The 20,651-nt window shown below is 42.2% G+C and overlaps 1 protein-coding gene across 3 annotated transcripts in view; it reads left to right on the forward strand.

The window, feature by feature from the left end:
- The window catches only part of CA10 (carbonic anhydrase 10), a 540,464-nt gene that overhangs the window by 219,278 nt on the left and 300,535 nt on the right, over nt 1-20,651 (forward strand). The gene's annotated exons all lie outside the window — the stretch shown is intronic.

The following is a 20,651-nucleotide window of genomic DNA, read 5'->3' on the forward strand; positions in this document are numbered from 1 at the left end:
AGCTCTGTGCTCGATATGGGATGTGGGAGTCAGACCTGGGTTCAAGTCACCACCAGCTCAGCTCTGTACTCGTTAAATGTCCTTGGTTAAATTACTCAATGCTCTGAGCTTCAGTTGTTCATCTATAACATGTTTAAATCTTGGGCAACTTACTTAATATCTTTGTTCCTCAGATACCTATAAGACCCAGTAAGAATTAGGAAAATAACAAGATCTACCTCCTACATTATTAAATGAGCTGATGAATGGAAAATGCCTAGTGTGGTGGCCAACACATGGTAAGCACTCAGTAGGCGTGACTTTTATTAGTGGAACCAGGACCTAGTTCTCCTGGCCCTAAAAGCTGTGTTTTTTCTATCTCAGTGCCCTCTCTTCCAAGGAGTCCATTTTGGAGGTTTTTTTGAGTGTGCCCTTTGCACTTTTAGTGCTTTTTTGAGGAAAGAGGCAAGCACTGTCCTCTCTTGTCAGATATGATTCAAGTATACAACTACCTACCTTCATAGGTGGGTCAGATGGCCTCTAACGACCTGGTGTCCCCAAGAATACTACATCTATGTTCCATATCTAGAATCACTAATCCTAGCAGGTTACTCTGGAGCTCAGGTATTTATGGTCCCCTAGAGGTAGCAAGGAAAGAAAGCAGGCTTTTTTTTTTTTTTAAGATTTTATTTATTTATTTGACACAGAGAGAGAGAGCACAGACAAGCAGGGGGAGAGGCAGAGGGAGAGGGAAAAGCAGGCTCTCCCCTGAGTAGGGAGCCCAACACAGGACTCAGTTCCAAGACCCTGGGATCATGACCTGAGCTGAAGGCAGACACTTAATGGACTGAGCCACCCAGCCGCCCTGAGAACAGGCTTTTTGATCAGGAAGTCTGATTTTATAAATTACCGGAAATATTACTATACTCAAAACAACATGGCACTGACACAGAACAGGTGGAACAAGCTCGAAAGTCCAGAGGCAAATCTAATATATATGGAAACTTAATATGTGGTAAAGTAACATTTGTTTTGGTGGGGGAAGATGATTTATTTAATAAATAATGTTGGCATTATTCACTTTCTATCTGGGAAAATCTTAGACCGCTGTCATAGCATATGCAAATTCATCTCTGATAGATTTTAAAAGTCAAATTAGAAAAAGTATAATAATAAAAGTAGTTTTTAATAATTTAGAAAATACTTATACAATCTGTATTTGGAGATACAATCTTAAGTAATAGAGGAAACTCAGAAACCTTATAAAGAAATAGATCAATATATCCAACTACATAAAACTTAAAAAATCCCGGGCGCCTGGGTGGCTCAGTCAGTTAAGCTTCTGACTTCCACTCAGGTCATGATCCCAGGGTCCTGGGATCGAGTCCCGCATCCAGCTTCCCGCTCAGCGCGGAGTCTGCATCTCTCTCTGACCTTTACCCTGCTCTCGTGCTCTCTCTCTCGCTCACTTGCACTCTCTCTTAAATAAATAAATAAAATCTTAAAAAAAAAACTTAAAAAATCCCTATATAGAAATACCCAAAATGAGGTTAAAAGCTAGATAAAAAGCAAGGAGAAAATGTTGACAGCACATGACAAAGAGTAAATGTTTCTACAGGTCAAATTACAACAAAAATTTATATAAAAATATAAATAACCCAGAGAAAAATGCATGAGAAATATTTTCAAAAGAGAAAAGCAAATAGCTCATGAAAATGTGAGAGGATGCTCAACCTCAGCAGCAGTTAGGAAACGCAAATTAGATAAATGAGATCTCATTTTCCCTGTTAGATCTCCATAAATAAATAAACAAATAAATAAATAACATCCAGTGCTATGGAGATTATGGGGGAAAGGGACACACATGTAGCCAATAGGAGCATAAATATTTATAGACACTACCAGTATCTTTCAAAGGAACCTGGGTGGCTCAGTTGGTTAGGCAACTGCCTTCGGCTCGGGTCATAATCCTGGAGTCCTGGGATCGAGTTCCACATCAGGCTCCCTGCTCAGCGGGGAGCCTCCTTCTCCCTCTGACCCTCCCCCTTCTCATGCTCTCTCTCATTCTCTCTCTCAAATAAATAAATTTAAAAAATAAATAAATAAAGGAACCTGTTGGGGGGGCGGAGCAAGATGGCGGAGGAGTAGGAGACGGGGATTTCGTCTGGTCTCAGGAATTCCGCTGAATAGGGATCAAACCATTCCCAACACCTACGAACTCAACAGGAGACCGAAGAAGAGAGTAGCAACAACTCTCTGAACAGAGAAGCGACCACTTTCTGGGAGGTAGGACATGCGGAGAAGTGAATCCGAGGCGATATTCGGGAGGATAGACGGCGGGGGAGGGGGCCTCCCTCGGCCGCTTCTGGCAAGTGCTAGAGCCGCGGAGCACAAAATCGGAACTTTGAGAAGTTGGCTCCGCTGAGGGACGTCGCTGCAGTGGCTAAGTGGGGGGTGGAATCCTACCGAGACAGTGTGGTCTGAGGACCCGGGGTCACAGAAAGACCGGGGGTGCCTGAGTGCGGCAGAGCTCCCGGGTATCAGAGCGGGGAAGCCGGTTGCAGAGATGGAGCCGAGGCGCGGGCTCTCAGCTCGGGGTTGCCATAAACTGTGATCCGCGGCCCAGTCGGGCCACTGCTCCTCCAGCAGGGACCCAACAAGCAGCAGAGCTGGGGAGACTCCCCTTTCTCCCCCGGGAGGAGCGGCACGGGAACGCACCGCAGGGATCTGCTGGGTTTGGAGACTCCACACGGGGTCGGGTGCCAGAGATAGAAATGCTCAGTCACAGGCCGGGTGAGCACGGAGTGCGGCTGGAGACCGGGGACACGGGAGTGACTACTTTTGTCTGGGGGCACATTGAGGAGTGGGGCCCCGAGTTCTTGGCTCCTCCGGGCAGAGATTGGTAGGCCACCATTTTCGCCCTGGTCCTCCAAAGCTGTACCGAGAGCTTGCAGGGAGCAAAAGCTCCCGAGAGCAAACCCGAGCAGATGGCTTAGCCGGGACCGACAAGGGCGGGGCAATTCCGCCTCCGGCAAAGACATTTGGAAACCATGGCAACAGGCCCCTCCCCCAGAAGATCAGCACGAACAGCCAGCAAGCCAAGACCAAGTTTACCGATCAAGGAGAACGGGAGAACTCCAGCGCTAGGGGAATACTGCACATAGAATTCATGGATTTTTTACCATGATTCATTAGTTTTTCAAAGTTAATTTTTTAACTGTTTTTTTTAATTCTTCTTTTTCCCTTTTTCAACCAACATCTTATCAATGCCTTTTTAAAAAAAAAAAAACATTTTATTTTTCTTTTTTAGAGTCATATTTTATCCCTTCATAGTAATTACCCTTATTTTTGTCATATATATATGTAAGTTGTTCTCTATTTAAAATTTTGAGATACAGTTTCTTCTAACATATCAAAATATACCCTAAATCACTGGTGTATTGCTTTGTTCTAGTCTCCTGCCTGATCACATTCTCTCCCTTTTTTTAAAAAAAAATCTTCTTTTTTCAAACAACTTATCTTATCAATTCCTTTTATAAAATCTTTTATACTTTTCATCTTTACAGTCATCTTCCATCCCTTCATTGTATCAACCCTTATTTTGTACATATATAAGTCTTTCTTCCTTTAAAATTTTAGGAGGCACTTTCTTCTAACAAGACAAAATACGCCGAAAATCCAGGGTGTGGCACTGATCTATGCACTAGCCTGATCATATTTGATCATATTCTGTTTTTTTGTTTTCTTCTGTTTTTGTTTGTTTTTATCTTTTTCTTTTTCTTTTTTTTTTTTTTCTCCTCTTTCTTTTTTCTTTCATTCCCTTTCTTTTCCCCTGGTTTCAGGTCTTTTCTGATTTGTATACAGTATATTTGCTAGGGACGTTGTTAACCTGTTAGCATTTTGTTCTCTCATTCATCTATGCTCCTCTGGACAAAATGACAAGACGAAAAAAATCACCTCAGCAAAAAGAACAAGAGGTAGTACCGTCTGCCAGGGACCTACTCAGTACAGATATTAGTATGATGTCGGACGTAGAGTTCAGAATCATGACTTTAAGATACTAGCTGGGCTTGAAAAAAGCATGGAAGTTATTAGAGAAACACTTTCTGGAGAAATAAAAGAACTAAAATCTAACCAAGTTGAAATCAAAGAAGCTATTAATGAGGTGCAGTCAAAAATGGGGGCACTAACTGCTAGGATAAAAAAGGCAGAAGAGAGAATCAGTGATATAGAAGACCAAATGATGGAAAATAAAGAGGCTGAGAAAAAGAGAGATAAACAACTACAGGATCACGAGGGCAGAATTTCGGAGATAAGTGATACGATAAGACAAAACAACATTAGAATAATTGGGATCCCAGAAGAAGAAGAAAGAGAGAGGGGGGCAGAAGGTATATTGGAGCAAATAATAGCAGAGAACTTCCCTAATGTGAGGAAGGAAACAGGCATCAAAATCCAGGAGGCACGGAGAACCCCTCTCAAAATCAATAATAATAGGTCAACACCCCGACATCTAATGGTAAAACTTACGAGTCTCAGAGACAAAGAGAAAATCCTGAAAGCAGCTCGGGAGAAGAGATATGTAACCTACAATGGTAAAAATATTAGATTGGCAACAGACCTATCCACAGAGACCTGGCAAGCCAGAAAGGACTGGCATGATATCCTCAAAGCACTAAATGAGAAAACTATGCAGCCAGGAATACCATATCCAGCTAGGCTGTCATTGAAAATAGAAGGAGAGATAAAAAGCTTCCGGGACAAACAAAAACTAAAGGAATTTGCAAACATGAAACCACCCCTCCAAGAAATATTGAAAGGGGTCCTCTAAGCAAAGAGAGAGCCTAAAAGCAGCATAGACCAGAAAGGAACACAGACAATATACAGTCACAGTCACCTTACAGGCAATACAATGGCACTAAATTCATACCTTTCAATAGTTACCCTGAATGTAAATGGGCTAAATGCCCCAATCAAAAGACACAGGCTATCAGATTGGATTAAAAAACAAGACCCATCCATATGCTGTCTGCAAGAGACTCATTTTACACCCAAAGACAACCCCAGATTGAAAGTGAGGGGATGGAAAGCCATTTACCATGCTAATGGACACCAAAAGAAAGCTGGGGTGCCAATCCTTATATCAGACAAATTAGATTTTAAAACAAAGACTGTAATAAGAGATGAAGAAGGACACTATATCCTACTTGAAGGGTCTATCCAACAAGAAGATCGAACAATTGTAAATACCTATGCCCCTAACATGGGAGCAGCCAATTATATAAGGCAATTAATAACAAAAGCAAAGAAACACATTGAAAACAATACAATATTAGTGGGGGACTTTAACAGCCCCCTCACTGAAATGGACAGATCATCTAAGCAAAAGATCAACAAGGAAATAGAGACTTTAAATGACACACTGGACCAAATGGACTTCACAGACATATTCAGAACATTCCATCCCAAAGCAACGGAATACACATTCTTCTCTAGTGCCCATGGAACATTCTCCAGAATTGATCACATCCTAGGTCACAAATCAGGTCTCAACCGGTACCAAAAGATTGGGATTATTCCCTGCATCTTTGCAGATCGCAATGCTTTGAAACTAGAACTCAATCACAAGAGGAAAGTCGGAAAGAACTCAAATACATGGAGGCTAAAGAGCATCCTACTAAAGAATGAATGGGTCAACCAGGAAATTAAAGAATTAAAAAAATTCATGGAAACCAACGAAAATGAAAACACAACTGTTCAAAATCTTTGGGATACAGCAAAGGCAGTCCTAAGAGGAAAGTATATGCAATACAAGCCTTTCTGAAGAAACAAGAAAGGTCTCAAATACACAACCTAACCCTACACCTAAAGGAGCTGGAGAAAGAACAGCAAATAAAGCCTAAACCCAGCAGGAGAAGAGAAATAATAAATATCAGAGCAGAAATCAATGAACTAGAAACCAAAAGAACAGTAGAACAGATCAACGAAACGAGGAGCTGGTTCTTTGAAAGAATTAACAAGATTGATAAACCCCTGGCCAGACTTATCCAAAAGAAAAGAGAAATGACCCTTGGATAAAGAAGATGTGGTATATATACACAATGGAATATTATGCAGCCATCAAAAGGAATGAGATCTTGCCATTTGCAACGACGTGGATGGAACTGGAGGGTGTTATGCTGAGTGAAATAAGTCAATCAGAGAAAGACATGTATCACATGACCTCACTGATATGAGGAATTCTTAATCTCAGGAAAGAAACTGAGTGTTACTGGAGTGGTTGGGGGTAGGAGGGATGGGGTGGCTGGGTGATAGACATTGGGGAGGGTATGTGCTACGGTGAGCGCTGTGAATTGTGCAAGACTGTTGAATCACAGATCTGTACTTCTGAAACAAATAACGCAACATATTTTAAGAAAAAAGAAAAAGAAGAAGATAACAGGAGAGGAAGAAAAGGGGAGTATGTCAGAGGGGGAGACGAACCATGAGAGATGATGGACTCTGAAAAACAAATTGAGGGTTCTAGAGGGGAGAGGGGGTAGGGGGATGGGTTAGCCTGGTGATGGGTATTGAGGAGGGCACGTTCTGCATGGAGCACTGGGTGTTATGAACAAACAATGATATGAGGAATTCATATCCTTTGGTGCATGGAACACTGCACCAAAAACTAATGATGTAATATATGGTGATTAACATAACAATAAAAAAAAAGAAAAGAAAAGAGAAATGACCCAAATCAACAAAATCATGAATGAAAGAGGAGACAACCAACACCAAAGAAATACAATTATAAGAACATATTATGAGCAACTCTATGCCAGCAAATTAGATAACCTGGAAGAAATGGATGCATTCCTAGAGATGTATCCACTACCAAAACTAAACCAGGAAGAAATAGAAAACCTGAACAGACCTATAACCACTAAGGAAATTGAAGCAGTCATCAAAAATCTTCCAAGAAACAAAAGCCCGGGGCCAGATGGCTTCCCAGGGGAATTCTATCAGACATTTAAAGAAGAATTAATACCTATTCTCCTGAAACTGTTCCAAAAACTAGAAATGGAAGGAAAACTTCCAAACTCATTTTATGAGGCCACCATTACTTGATCCCAAAACCAGACAAAGACCTCATCCAAAAGGAGAATTACAGACCAATATCCTTGATGAACATGGATGCAAAAATTCTCACCAAAATACTAGCCAATAGGGCGCCTGGGTGGCTCAGATGGTTAAGCGTCTGCCTTCGGCTCAGGTCATGATCCCAGCGTCCTGGGATCGAGTCCCGCATCGGGCTCCCTGCTCAGCGGGGAGCCTGCTTCTCCCTCTGCTTCTCTCTCTCTCTCTCTGTCTCTCATGAATAAATAAAATCTTAAAAAAAAAAAATACTAGCCAATAGGATCCAACAGTACATTAAAAGGATTATTCACCACGACCAAGTGGGATTTATCCCTGGGCTGCAAGGATGGTTCACCATCCGCAAATCAGTCAACGTGATACAATACATTAACAAAAGAAAGAACAAGAATCGTATGATCCTCTCAATAGATGCAGAATAAGCATTTGACGAAGTACAGCATCCTTTCTTGATCAAAACTCTCAGAGTATAGGGTAGAGGGTACATACCTCAATATCATAAAAGCCATCTATGAAAAACCTACAGCGAATATCATTCTCAATGGGGAAAAGCTGAGAGCTTTTCCCCTAAGGTCAGGAACGCGGCAGGGATGTCCACTCTGACCACTGCTATTCAACAGAGTATTAGAAGTCCTAGCCACAGCAATCAGACAACAAAAAGAATTCAAAGGCATCCAAATCGGCAAAGAGGAAGTCAAACTCTCACTCTTTGCAGATGATATGATACTTTATGTGGAAAACCCAAAAGGCTCCACCCCAAAACTGCTAGAACTCATACAGGAATTCAGTCAAGTAGCAGGCTATAAAATCAATGCACAGAAATCAGTGGCATTCCTATACACCAACAACAAGACAGAAGAGAGACAAATCAAGGAGTCGATCCCATTGACAATTGCACCCAAAACCATAAGATACCTAGGAATAAATTTAACCAAAGAGGCAAAGGATCTGTACTCAGAAAACTATAAAATACTCAGGAAAGAAATTGAAGAAGACACAAAGAAATGGAAAAACGTTCCATGCTCATGGATTGGAAGAACCAACATTGTGAAGATGTCAATGCTACCTAGAGCAAACTACACATTCAATGCAATCCCCATCAAAATTCCATCCACTTTTTTCAAAGAAATGGAACAAATAATCCTAAAATTTGTATGGAACCAGAAGAGACCCCGAATAGCCAGAGGAATATTGAAAAAGAAAAGCAAAGCTGGCGGCATCACAATTCCGGACTTCCAGCTCTATTACAAAGCTGTCATCATCAAGACAGTATGGTACTGGCACAAAAACAGACACATAGATCAATGGAACAGAATCGAGAGCCCAGAAATGGACCCTCAACTCTATGGTCAACTCACCTTTGACAAAGCAGGAAAGAATGACCAATGGCAAAAAGACAGTCTCTTCAACAAATGGTGTTGGGAAAATTGGACAGCCACATGCAGAAGAATGAAACTGGACCATTTCCTTACACCACACACAAAAATAGACTCCAAATGGTTGAAAGATCTAAACGTGAGACAGGAGTCCATCCAAATCCTAAAGGAGAACACAGGTAGCAACCTCTTCGACCTCAGCCGCAGCAACTTCATCCTAGAAACATCACCAAAGGCACAGGAAGCCAGGGCAAAAATGAACTATTGGGATTTCATCAAGATAAAAAGCTTTTGCACAGCAAAAGAAACAGTTCACAAAACCAAAAGACAACCGACAGAATGGGAGAAAATATTTGCAAATGACATATCAGATAAAGGGCTAGTATCCAAAATCTATAAAGAACTTATCAAACTCAACACCCAAAGAACAAATAATCCAATCAAGAAATGGGCAGAAGACATGAACAGACATTTCTCCAAAGAAGACATCCAAATGGCCAACAGGCACATGAAAACGTGTTCAACATCGCTTGGCATCAGGGAAATCCAAATCAAAACCTCAATGACATACCACCTCACACCCGTCAGAATGGCTAAAATTAACAAGTCAGGGAACGACAGATGTTGGCGGGGATGTGGAGAAAGGGGAACCCTCCTACACTGTTGGTGGGAATGCAAGTGGTGCAACCCCTCTGGAAAACAGTATGGAGGTTCCTCAAACAGTTGAAATTAGAGCTACCATTCGATCCAGCAATTGCACTACTGGGTATTTACCCCAAAGATACAAATGTAGGGACCCAAAGGGGTACGTGCACCCCAATGTTTATAGCAGCAATGTCCACAATAGCCAAACTGTGGAAAGAGCCAAGATGTCCATCGACAGATGAATGGCTAAAGAAGAGGTGGTATATATACACAATGGAATATTATGCAGCCATCAAAAGGAATGAGATCTTGCCATGTGCAATGACGTGGATGGAACTGGAGGGTGTTATGCTGAGTGAAATACGTCAATCAGAGAAAGACATGTATCATATGACCTCACTGATATGAGGAATTCTTAATCTCAGGAACAAACTGAGGGTTGCTGGAGTGGTCGGGGGTGGGAGGGATGGGGTGGCTGGGTGATGGACATTGGGGAAGATATGTGCTACGGTGAGCACTGTGAATTGTGTAAGACTGTTGAATCACAGATCTGTACTTCTGAAACAAATAATGCAACATATTTTAAGAAAAAAGAGAAAGAAAAAGATAGCAGGAGAGGAAGAATGAAGGGGAGTAAGTCAGAGGGGGAGACGAACCAGGAGAGATGATGGACTCTGAAAAACAAACTGAGGTTTCTGGAGGGGAGGAGGTGGGGGGATGGGTTAGCCTGGTGATGGGTATTGAGGAGGGCACATTCTGAATGGAGCACTGGGTGTTATGAACAAACAATGAATCATGGAACAGTACAGCAAAACAAATTATGTAATATATGGTGATTACCATAACAATAAAAAAAGAAAAAAAAAGGAATGAGATCTTGCCATTTGCAACGACGTGGATGGAACTGGAGGGTGTTATGCTGAGTGAAATAAGTCAATCAGAGAAAGACATGTATCATATGACCTCACTGATATGAGGAATTCTTAATCTCAGGAACAAACTGAGGGTTGCTGGAGTGGTCGGGGGTGGGAGGGATGGGGTGGCTGGGTGATAGACATTGGGGAAGATATGTGCTACAGTGAGCGCTGTGAATTGTGTAAGACTGTTGAATCACAGATCTGTACTTCTGAAACAAATAACGCAACATATTTTAAGAAAAAAGAAAAAGAAGAAGATAGCAGGAGAGGAAGAATGAAGGGGAGTAATCAGAGGGGGAGACGAACCAGGAGAGATGATGGACTCTGAAAAACAAACTGAGGTTTCTAGAGGGGAGGAGGGTAGGGGGATGGGTTAGCCTGGTGATGGGTATTAAAGAGGGCACCAAAACAAATTATGTAATATATGGTGATTAACATAACAATTAAAAAATTAAAAAAAAAAGTAAAGCAAAGCTGGTGGCATCACAATTCTGGACTTCCAGCTCTATTACAAAGCTGTCATCATCAAGACAGTATGGTACTGGCACAAAAACAGAAACATAGATCAATGGAACAGAATCGAGAGCCCAGAAATGGACCCTCGACTCTATGGTCAACTCATATTTGACAAAGCAGGAAAGAATGTCCAATGGAAAAAAGACAGTCTCTTCAACAAACGGTGTTGGGAAAATTGGACAGCCACATGCAGAAGAATGAAACTGGACCATTTCCTTACACCACACACAAAAATAGACTCCAAATGTTTGAAAGACCTAAACGTGAGACAGGAGTCCATCCAAATCCTAAAGGAGAACACAGGCAGCAACCTCTTCGACCTCAGCTGCAACAACTTCTTCCTAGAAACATCGCCAAAGGCAAGGGAAGCGAGGGCAAAAATGAACTATTGGGATTTCATCAAGATAAAAAGCTTTTGCACAGCAAAAGAAACAGTCCACAAAACCAAAAGACAACCGACAGAATGGGAGTAGATATTTGCAAATGACATATCAGATAAAGGGCTAGTATCCAAAATCTATAAAGAACTTATCAAACTCAACACCCAAAGAACAAATAATCCAATCAAGAAATGGGCAGAAGACATGAACAGACATTTTTCCAAAGAAGACATCCAAATGGCCAACAGACACATGAAAAGGTGCTCAACATTGCTCGGCATCAGGGAAATCCAAATCAAAACCTCAATGACATACCACCTCACACCTGTCAGAATGGCTAAAATTAAGAAGTCAGGAAAAGACAGATGTTGGCGGGGATGCGGAGAAAGGGGAACCCTCCTACACTCTTGGTGGGAATGCAAGCTGGTGCAGCCACTCTGGAAAACAGTATGGAGGTTCCTCAAACAGTTGAAAATAGAGCTACCATACGATCCAGCAATTGCACTACTGGGTATTTACCCCAAAGATACAAATGTAGGGATCCGAAGGGGTACGTGCACCCCAATGTTTATAGCAGCAATGTCCACAATAGCCAAACTGTGGAAAGAGTCAAGATGTCCGTCAACAGATGACTGGCTAAAGAAGAGGTGGTATATATACACAATGGAATATTATGCAGCCATCAAAAGGAATGAGATCTTGCCATTTCCAATGACGTGGATGGAACTGGAGGGTGTTATGCTGAGTGAAATAAGTCAGAGAAAGACATGTATCATATGACCTCACTGATATGAGGAATTCTTAATCTCAGGAAACAAACTGAGGGTTGCTGGAGTGGTGGGGGGTGGGAGGGATTGGGTGGCTGGGTGATAGACACTGGGGCGGGTATGTGCTATGGTGAGCGCTGTGAATTGTGCAAGACTGTTGAATCACAGATCTGTACCTCTGAAACAAATAATGCAATATATGTTAAGAAAAAAAAAAAGAAGATAGCAGGAGGGGAAGAATGAAGGGGAGTAGTTGGAGGGGGAGACGAACCATGAGAGACGGTGGACTCTGAAAAACAAACTGAGGGTTCTAGAGGGCAGGGAGTGGGGGGATGGGTTAGCCTGGTGATGGGTATTAAAGAGGGCACATTCTGCGTGGAGCACTGGGTGTTATGCACAAACAATGAATCATGGAACACTACATCAAAAGCTAATGATGTAATGTATGGTGATTAACATAACAATAAAAAAATAAAAGTGGTATCCCTCTCCTCAAAAAAAAGGAACCTGGCTGTATCTATTAAAACGTGTATACCTTGACTGGACAATACTACCTTTAGGGATATTTCCTGCCAAAATGAAGGCATTTGTGTGAAAAATATATGAAAAGCTCGCTAAAATAAGATGGAAATCACCCTACTCTCTCATCTAGGGAATGGTTGAGAAAAGTGAAGTACATCCAAACTATGGAAACTCTGTCACCTAACACATGAATGAGAAGCTCTAAGGACCATTGACAGAGTGGACATCAGTGGCATATTGTTACTTGAAACAAAAAGTCATTTTACAGGGGTGCTGGGGTGGCTCAGTGGGTCGAGCGTCCGATTCTAGATTTCGGCTCAGGTCATGATCTCAGGGTCGTGAGCTCGAGCCCCGCATTGGGCTCTGCCCTGAGCATGGAGCCTGCTTGAGATTCTGTCTCTCCCTCTCCCTCTGCCCTTCCTCCCCACCCACCCCTGCCCCTGCAAATATGGGCGCTCTCTAAATCAGTCAACCAATCAATAGTTTTACAAATAGAACCTCTATAAGTATATGGATACATGTTTGGGCATGTGTATGTGAGCTTAGTGAAAGATGCCTGACAAAAGTGTTCACACCGATTACCTCAAGGCATCCCTGGAAGGAAGAAGGGGGAGATAATTTCCCCTTGATCTACACACTTGTATATTGCTTCACCTTCCACCACACATGAATGATTTTTGTCTGGTTGTTTGCTCTAAAGAAAGGAACTGATCTCAAATTCTGGTCACTGTACTTACTAGCCAAATGACCTTCGAAAATCACGTAACTTCTCTTAAGTCTTACTTTTCTCATCTATAAAATAATGATAATAGTATCTCACAGAGTTGTAGGAAGGATTAGCAAGATGAGATATGTCAGGTTTGTGGCACAGAGATTATGGTGCGTGGTCAGCAAATGCAAATTCAAACCCCTTCTTCCTTCCTTTCACCCTCAAGTGATATGTCTTCAGAAATGCAAGCCAGTCCCCACATTGGAAACAACCCCAAACAGGTGGATGAAGGTGCTATACAAACAATCCAACAACTTTGAAAAGCTAAATAAAAATGGTTGTCTTTGGAGTTAAAACCACTGTGCATGATTCATATTACTGCTCACTCCCCCATTCATCCAGACATTGAGTGTTATAGATTCGAGAAATAATTGCACATGGCACGTTCAGGGTGTGAAATTAACTGGTCAGCCCTTTGATCTGGACAGCTCCCGCTCCGAATCCAGGTTGGGCTGTGTGGGCATCTGAAAGCTGCCTCTCCTCCCTCTCCTGCCGGGATCCCTCACCTTTTCCCTCTCTGGAAGGCTGCAGTGGTGGAACCAGGGTTGGGGGCCACAACATCCTCCAGGATCCCTTCACTGGACCCCTTCTCCAACCCTCATGGAATACTTATTATAAAAACCACAAAATGCTAGACCTTTGATAAACATGTTCCCACTTAATCTTCCCAGCACCTCTGTGAAGTGACTGTCACCCCCATTTTATAAATGGAGGAACTGAGACTACAGAAGTTTAGCCATCTATTCAAGGTTCCATGGTGAGGATATGGTAGCTCATGATCTTTCTCCTATACAATAATAACCCCCTAAATCGGAGAAGTTAGAAGAGCCAGTGGCTTAAACTCTCTCTCTGCATAATAGTTATTCAGATTCCAGTGACAGTGCATCTTGGGTGCTAAGAATGACAAGTTTCTCTGTGTGAGGAAGAACTTCCGGCTTTTAAGTAGTTCTAAGACTTTTGTGGCTTGCAGCCTCTAGTCATATTTGCAGGCTGAACTCCAATATCCCCTCTAGTAGGAAGGCTTATCCTAGCCCTGAGGAAAGGGTCAGAGTCAGTTTACTCCCCTCTCTGCATTTAAGCTTTAATATGAACACTCCTTAATTATAACACTTACCATGCTTTATGATAACTGTTTGTTAGCATGCCTATATTCCTACCATATGGGGTGTACTTAAGAGTGGGGGCATTTTTTTTAATCTGACTCAGTGGAGATGTTTCATTAATTTGCAAATGAATGCCCAGCTTAATGATTATGTGTTAAGTAGGTTACTTTGCAACCCCTGAGAGGTCACCAAGTGAAAGAATGGGAAGCCCTTGTTAGATGCCCTTTATGAAATATGGATTAGAGGCCCAGCAATGGAAGAAGAATCCAGAAGCAAAAGAGTTATTCAAACACTATTCCTCCTATGAAATAAATCTGAAGTCAGAAAGAGGCCAAAAGCCTGCAGCAGTTTAAAGCATATTTTAAACATGCTTATTAATAATGGCTCAAAGTAGAGATTTATTACAGTTGAGAGTAGGGAAAGGGACAGTAAATCAGCATTGGTGAGGAAAAGAGCAAGGGAAAGATATGAGTTCTTATTTAAAATGTATTCATGTGCTTTATAACCCTAAAGTAGAGATTGCTATATTGAAGTGGAAGGCTTTATTTGTAGGATTGAATTCACCAAAGATACATTTTATGCCAGTATTCATTTTCCCATCTTTCATTTGCTTTCCTTTGGCCAAAAAGTTGGGGACTTAGTTTATTGCTTGAAAGCAAGAAAAGATTGCCTTAGCGGAATCTCTTCATGAAAATATTCCTTGCTTCGGGGCGCCTGGGTGGCTCAGTCGTTAAGCGTCTGCCTTCGGCTCAGGTCATGATCTCAGGGTCCTGGGATCGAGCCCCGCATCGGGCTCCCTGCTCAGCGGGAAGCCTGCTTCTCCCCCCTGTTTGTGTTCCCTCTCTCACTGTGTCTCTCTCTGTCAAATAAATAAAATCTTTAAAAAGAAAAGAAAATATTCCTTGCTTCAAATGGTGACTTGTAAAGCGCTCATTGGATCCTAGGAAAAATGCTATTTTATTGGCGCATATGTTGAAGAGAATAGTTTTTAAAACATTCAATTAGTTCTGCCTTTGAGATAGAATTTAAACAAATCCAAAGCAATAGGATTAAATTCACGTAAAAACCCAACTGTTGCTTGGGAACCGATTCTTTTCCCACTTAAACTACTCTAAGGATAATCAAGCTCACTCTTGGCTATATTCCAGCCAAGGCAAATACATGCTTTTAATTCATCAATCAATTCATGGTACTCCTGTGCCTAAAACTCTCAGTGGCTTTCTAATACATTAAAGTACAAACTCTCCTCGCTGTGTTCAGCAGAGCCCTGAAACATCAGTCCCTTGTCTACCCAGCCAACTTCATCTCCTCTTTCTTTCTCTCTCATCTGGTTCATCAGGTTCAAGTTAACTGGCTTCCTCTTTTTCCTTGAACACAGGAGGCTCTTCTCTGCCAAAACCAGTCTGCTCCTCTGCCTCAGACACACTTTTCCCTGCCACTCTTCAGGCACGACTCCTCTCAATTCTTCCACTGCTACTAGATATCACTTCCAGAGAAATTAACCCTGACCATTCTAGGCTATTTCTCTACCCATGCTTTATTCTATAATCCATTCCCATCTTTTAAAAAAAAAAATTGTATTTATTTATTTTAGAGAGAGAGTAAGTGGGGGGGGAGAGGACAAGCCCCCCCAATGACAATGAGGAGCTTGATCCCAGGACCCTGGGATCATGACCCCAGCCAAAGGCAGATGCTTAACCAACTGAGCCACCCTGGTGCCCCAGTACATTGGCCATCTTGATTGTCTCTACAGCATGCTGACCGGAAGTGCTAACTATGTGGATAAACATATGCAAGTGTGGAGATAAACAGTGTCTCCCATATTCCCCGCTAGACTGCAAGATCCCTGAGAGCAGGAGCTGTTTTCATTCATTGCTGAACTACCCAGAACTGATAACACAGCCTGGCACATAATAGGTCCTCAGCAGATATTTGCTACATGAATTCTTGGTGTCAAGGCTAATGCCTGGCATGTCATAGGCTGTCAGTAAACACTTTTTAAGTGAGTTTATCTTGCTCCCATCGGATTTAGCAAATTCACATAAGCTGCATGAATTAATTCCCAGTGCCAAACTCCCTGCCCACACCAGCATGGTCTCTGCAAATTCTGTTGAGACAAGAAATGAAAATTCAGGACACATGAATAAAGAGGGTGCCTAAGAGCTCAGACAGACTCTGGGCATCATCTCTAGGATAAAAAAAAAAAAATGTCCCAGGGCAAATTTTAACTCTCAATATCAGACTCGAGTTCTCTGGTTCCTTGCTCTCCTAATCTGTTTCTTGTTTTGGTGAGAACTTTTCTGTTTTTGTGTGGGGGTTACCATGATGTGTTAATAAAGTAAACTGGGGATTTTTTTGGTTCACTGGTTTTGAACAAGCAGCTGATAGGTTTTGCTTTGGATTTTCCAAGGCTCATATTTTAAGCAGCCGAAATCCCAGTCACTGGGCGTTTTTCATAGCTCGCTGGACCCAGAGCCAAGAGACTGTTTGGGATTTGTAGTTTATGGTAACAACACAGCATTGCCATGGGGGAGATGTTTTGGCAAAATAGCACACAGCTGCGGTGCAGCTGTTAAAAGCCATTGTTTGGGCTCTGTGGAAATTAATTTACAAAAATATCCAGGTCTGTTGTGTGTTCTAGTTTATATGTAAATCAGAAGACCGTGGGGGAAAGGATGCCAGGGATGATGCCATTCAAACAATTTCAGACCAGTTGTCCATTAACTGGTTAGAGTGACTCTCACTCAGTTTTACTTTATTTACATTTGTGGGGTTTTTTTTCTTAACAATACGTTGCACCAGTTGAGCTAGAAAAAGACACAGCATTAGCCAATAAGCCATAATAACGGATGCTTTTAAAAAATGACAGAGAGCTTTAAAAATTTGATTTATTGGGACAGTCATGGAAACTAAGAGAAAAAGAATTCAACAGTGATTCTCTAAAATTGGAAGTAGAAGCCACACATAGCACCCCTTGATGCCACTTCTGCTCCCAGGGGTGACATGGGGTGTTTATCAACCTGAAGGATCAATAACATGGAGGACAGTTAAGTATCAGAATCCTGGGGATAATGTTCTGCACAAATCCAGAGGAAGAGCCTCTTACTCTAAATCTTGAAACCTTCGTTCACACATTCAGCCTTGCTGTGCAGGTGAAATCTGCTGGCTCGCTCCCATGCCGCAGGAATCGTGGAGTCTCCCTGCCCTCCTGTTTCCAGATGCTTTCTCCTAATGCATTTCCCTAGAACCTAGATTACACCACATTTGCAGACATCTGAGTCTGGTCCTTTTGGCACCTAAATACCCTAGACTAGTTTTGACACCTTCATTATTGTGCCAACACTTACGGATTCTAAAAGCATTGGCTTCTTTCACCTGGACTAGAACCTTCCCCAGCCCAGCTGGCCCCAGGACACCAACCCCTGGAGCTGCTCTTCATGAGCAGTCATGCCCATTAGATCTCCTCGAGGGCCCTGCAGAGGAGACCCAAGCACCTCCTCTCTTGCCTGGATTGAAGTCTCTGTATCTAACACACCCATCGTTGCATGGCTTTTTAAAAATCCAAATTTTGTTTGCAATGGTTGACGTTCAAAGCAGGTCGGTTTGAACCTTTGTGCTTGAAATTTATTTTAACTGGAAAAAGGGCACTTTTCATTTGCCAATAGAGAAACGGGAGCAGAGTCTTACAATGGCCAAGGCAACACTTAACTCTGACACTCCTTGGCTCCCATAATCTGCCCTCGTGTGGAGCCTGCTGGGAAGGAAGGACTTGACCCTCTGGTGCTAAGGCCTTAATTTCATGTATGTGTTCAGGCCAGATGATCCGTAAGGTGGCTTCTCTTTCTGAAAGACAGTGAATTCATGGCTGATTTGAAAATGAGCAGTCCAGTAGTGAGTAAACTTAGATAGCCCTTCAGGGGTGGAGCTATGAATGGGGGTGAGGGCTCACAGCTATTCCTCCGTCATCTGAGCGGGTGGTGAGAACCAGACACATAGGCCTCGACAGTGAAGTGGGAATATAAAACCCTGAAACTGTTTGTCATAAGAATGGCATGCCCAGTAAAAGCCAAGGCAGATGTTCGCATAAAGTTTCTGTTGTTTGTGTTTTTGTGGGGGTGCTTTTGGGGTGTGAAGTTTACTAGGCCCCGCAGCATCTGCCTCCCCATGTTGCCATATATTAGCAGTCTTGCAACCCATTTATAGGGTTGGAATTATTTTTGGTAATGATTTTCAAGGGACTAGATGAGATGCAACCTGCACTTAACTCTCACTACATTTATGATACCGCTGCCTTCCGGGGAAAGCCCCCAGACATCATAGATGGCCCGGCTGTCAAAGAGGTGATGGTCTCACAGAGTTTTAAAGATCAAAGGGGGCTGTATTAGTTTCCTGCTGTGGCTATAACAAGGAACTACAACTTAGTGACTTAACACACCACAAATTTATTATCTTACAGTTCTGTGGGTGAGAAGCCCAAAATGAACGTTGGGGTGTTAAAAATCAGGGTCAGTATGCCAGGGTTCTTTCCGGAGGCTCTGGGGGGGAATCCCTTGCTTCGCCCATTCCAGCTTCTAGAGATCACCTTGGCTTATATCCCCTTCCTCCATCTTCAATACCAGTGTCTTCTGTCCTCTCTTTCCACCCCAAGATCTTTTCTCTATGCCTCTCACCCTCCTACGCCTCTCTCTTAAAAAAGACCCTTGGGATTACATTGGGCCCACTCAGACAATCAAGCATAATCTACTCATCTCAGTACCCTTAACTTAATCATTTCTGCACAGTACCATTTATTATGGAAGGTAACATCTTAGGATGTGAACATCTTTGAAGGAGGACCATTGTTCAGCCTACCACACAGGCTATAGAGACCAAACCAAAGCCCAAATGATAAATGATTTATCAGTCTGGGGCAGGGCCATAGCCATATCCCTGGCATCCTCACATCTGCCATGTTTATGTGCATCACTGACAAAGATGGGTAGGAGCAGACACTGATGGGGACTTTATTTGCATAACAAGCTGAGTGATTGGGGAATAAGTATAGGATTGTCAGTGATTTAAAAATAGCAGTTTAGAGGAGACAGAAGTTTATATTTTTAAAAATACATGTTTAATTCAAGAGCTTCCTTAAATATTATCATTTGGCTGGGGCCTGCTACCTTCTAAAGATGTTAAATGACTTGCAGGGATAACATAACTTAAATAATGATGGGAAATGAAAGTGCGAAGGAACACATGTACAGGTTCTTCTCTTCTTTCTACCCCACCCCCTCTGCTTCTTTTTCTCCCTTTATTACTCTACCCATGGCTGCCATTTGAAAATCGGTTAGAGATAGAAACCCAATTCAAACTCCTTAAACCAAAAGGAATGGAACCACCCAATGGGCTTACTGCCATGGGTTAAGCCAAATTAACTATTTGTTATATTTCACAAGGGAGCCCCCCTTATTTTGGTGCTGAAACATTTTTCTAAGAATCTGAGGAACTTGTTTTTGGTTTTTCTCCCACTTTTGCCCAACAACAGCCTGTAACAAATAAAAGGTTGGTAGAATTTTGGATTTCAATGGTACTAGACATACCATCCAGCTCGATTCTTCTCCTGAATTATGGGTCTTTTATAGAGTCTCTTTGGCAGGTATTTGCACTACTCCTCTCTTGCCTCAATTTTCTCCATCCGTGACATGAGAAGGAATGATGGCTGCTTAAAGTGAAGGCTGAATTAAATTTGAGTTCCTGAGAGGACAGGTGCATTTGAGAGGGTTGTGACTTGATTGTTAGGTTCAACTACTCTAGGAATCACTCCCTAACTCCACTACCACTCTATCAGGGTTTGGTGCCCCTCACCTAGAGATTCATAACCCACTCACCTTGTTCTGCAACCCTCCAAGCCCTCCAACTGCCCGCAGTGTGGTAGTCATACATGTCTGCCTTCTTGAAATTCACCTAACCCAGGGCTGGACCTGCAAAAGGAACTCACTGTACTGTTCATGGACACTGTGGATGGATGAGTGAATGATAACCATACAAGCTCTTGGCCACATATTGGACACATGGATCCAGAGCCTCAGTGGAAATACTGAGCACAGGGGACGGGGGCAGGAAAAAGCTGAAGATATAGTCTGTGATCTTCACTGACATAAAATTAGTAATTGGTTCCCCCTGCCCTACTAACTTTCTTAAACAGAAGAGAACTGGAAATTGCCTTAGAAATTTATTTTCATAGATGTTTTAATGGGACACGGAAGATGAGTAGATGATTCCCCTTTGGATATTTGCACCCAGCACTCCATGTCATTTTTTTCCTGCCTATCAAATGAACACATTCTTAAGCTGCTGGTACATTAGGTTAGTGACACAGTTGCTGGATTAAACAAATACAAAGTCATTTTGCCAAGCTCCTGTCTGGCATTGATTGGGAGTCATAAAAGTCATTCATTCCCTCAGTTTGGTTTTGACAACCCACAGAATAACACCTTGTATATGTCAAATGCTACTTTCTTTTTTTTAAATTTTTTATTGTTATGTTAATCACCATACATTACA

Source organism: Zalophus californianus, chromosome 16, assembly GCF_009762305.2.
Source record: "Zalophus californianus isolate mZalCal1 chromosome 16, mZalCal1.pri.v2, whole genome shotgun sequence".
In the NCBI taxonomy this organism is placed as follows: Eukaryota; Metazoa; Chordata; class Mammalia; order Carnivora; family Otariidae; genus Zalophus; species Zalophus californianus.